Source organism: Manacus candei, unplaced genomic scaffold (genome assembly GCF_025592945.1).
Source record: "Manacus candei isolate 608988 ecotype Guabito, Panama unplaced genomic scaffold, ASM2559294v1 h1tg000017l, whole genome shotgun sequence".
NCBI classification, from domain to species: Eukaryota; Metazoa; Chordata; class Aves; order Passeriformes; family Pipridae; genus Manacus; species Manacus candei.
The window spans coordinates 19,991,094-19,993,907 of NW_026138065.1; positions in this window are offsets into that span (position 1 = coordinate 19,991,094).

The following is a 2,814-nucleotide window of genomic DNA, read 5'->3' on the forward strand; positions in this document are numbered from 1 at the left end:
TTTCAGTGGGAAATTTCTTTTGCCATATCTAGTCTCCTGTTTTGTAATGTAGTAATGAACTCTGACTTCAAGGTTGGCTTAATTTTGTCACTTTAAAAAATGTAAAATGTTTGCACACTAAAGTTTGGCAGAGAACGTGTATTCTACATTGTTCAAAGCTAATGTAACTACAGCTTTTTGTACAGTTTATTTTAGTTAATAAAGCAAAACGGTACTAAAAAAATGACATTTTACAAATGCAAGGCATAATCTGAACGACATGTATTCTAGGAACAACACTTGCAAAATATGGATGTACAAGAGCTATCAGATTTAATTGTTGCACTTTAAATCAGAATGGGTACGAAGTTGAGCAGATATTTCTGCATTTAATAAAACAATCACTAAACATTGCACATCATAGTAAAGCAGTTTAATTTGTTGATCGTGAGCAAAAGGAATTAGTTACTTTTGTCCTTAGGTTTTTGTTCATCCTTATATCGTTGGGATTTTTCTTTGTTCTGGAAACCTCACAATTCATAGAGGACAAAACAAAAACCAGTATCTTATATGTGTGGGAGTTTATGTATGGATAGAGTAGAATTGCAGAGTTTAGGCTGAAGGTTACTAAACTGTGTTGTGCCTCTATAGCAAAAGAAAGGAATAGACTGAATTTACAGCTGGTGCCAGACAGAAATGTGTTATCAGACAAAAGCAAAGCCAAACATGCAATTGTTTGCTTAGAGATGTGTTTCAAAAATGCAAAGGAAGTTGTAGAGAAGTCAGCCACTGTCACAGCTCCAATGAAGAATAGTGCACTGTAAATGGTGCTGAAACAGCTGCGTAGTCTTGTTAAATGGGCTAAACCTCCAGCTTTTCCTGAGGCTGAAGTAGCTAAATCTCAGAGTTTGCCTTTCTCAGAGCGAGTGAAAAGTGGGCATTGTTGCGATAGACATCTGCTTTAAGATCCTAGGTGCTTGTATGTGAGATAAAGACAAACATAAACTCCAGCACCACTTACACTCCATTACTGATGAATTAGGCATCAGGTAGGGAGGAGAAGCAGAATATATAGGAAACAGTATCTGGACTGTTCAATAAGCAACTGCCCCCTTTTTTAGAACAGACATCCTCAAAAATAATACTAAAGTACAACTTGAGAAAAAAAATTGCTTCATTTTTCACCACTAGTGAAGGCTGCTACTCTGCAGTTGCATCAATTCTTAAATCTTTTTCAGTGCAGTTTTCTACACACTAATAATTCTAGCAACACAGTAAATCCTCATTGCTGGTACTGACTTGGAAGTTTTCCCTTGGACTGGCACAAAAGGAAGCACTGAGGTTCAGGGAGTGTGATCTCTACTGCAGCTTCAAGGATGCGACTTTGTCATAATGCAGACCAGGCCTCCTCTAATACTCCCTGAGTTTTAAGAGTTGTGATTTCTAAACTAATGCCTGCACCCTGATATCAGATGATCCTTTTGACAGATCCTTGTTACCACAAAGCACCGTTCTGGGAAATTGTCGTGTTCTGCAGTAGGAAGACCATGAGGGTGGCCAATGTCCATCTTGGGAATCTGATCCCATCACCAAGCTATTAATTTACATTTATAAATATTTAATTACAGAAACATAATGCTCCTTGTGCTGATGGATCTTCCTCTGAACTTCCCAGACAAGTAGTACCCAGAGTAATCAGGATATTCCTAAAAGCTTAAAAGAAAAAAAAAAGTCCTCAATTTTTGCAAGAAGGAGCGTATTAAGAGGTCTCTGTAGTAATGCCTTTGCTGGATTCCCAGAGTCAGTGTGGACTGGCTCCCTTGGGAGTGACAAGTCTGAATCATTCTAGGAAAAGAAGAATCTCTCTTGATACCATTTTATTAGTATTGTTTTTAGAGCTCCTCTGAAGACAATTCAGCTATGAAGGCACAATTGTTTCTTTTTTTGTTAGCCTTAGTGCTTTTGTGCGTGTTCTAGTACAGTATTTTCCTTAGAGAATCTTTTTCCTAGAAGTGGTTTAATGTGAAAGACAGAACAAAGTGCAGCAGCAGGTGACAGGGAGCAAGCGGCAAAGCCATTGCATCTGTATGGCTGTGTTGCCTTCGTTTGTAAGGAACCCTTTGCTATGTCTCGTTAGCCAATAATACTGGCATGTGTTAATAGTAATATAGTAATAGCCAATAATAACTGGCATGTAGCACGTCCGTGTCCTTTGCCTGTTTAGCACGGGCTTTGTTTCTCTGTTTCAATCCCGCAGATGTAAATAATGAAGGAGTAACTAACTGCCTTCCAGGCAGGCAGGCGAGGTGTGAGCAGGGGGTGTTGCTATCCCCAAAGGCGGACTGGACATGGCCTGCCGAGCCTCACCGCCGCGGGCTCGCGTCAGCTCCTCCTGGAAAACTAACTCTCTGGCCTGCGTGGGACTGCTCTCCCCACCATATAAAATCTCTCAGGGCGTTCGGGAGGCTGCAGGGAGATGAACCCGGTGCCGGGGGAGCCTTTCCCATCCGCGGGGGCCCGGAGGTCCCGCCAGTTAAGGGTAAGCGGCGCTGCCGGTCCTGGGGAGGCGGGAGGGGGGGGGGGGTGCCGCTGCTTCCTTCCCAGCCGGGAGCACCGACAGCGCCTGGAGCGGGGCGGTGCCGCGGCCGGGGTCTCCCCGCCCGGGGGTTGCCATGAAACCGAAAGCGGCTCCCCCCCGCAGGGGCGGTGAAAGGAGCGGGGGGCGGTGAAAGGAGCGGGAGGCGGCGGCAGGAGCGTTTTCTCGCCGCGCCCCCCGCCCGCCTCCGCCGCCGCGCACGAAGCCGCGCCCCGCGCAGCCGGGCCGGCCCCGCAGCG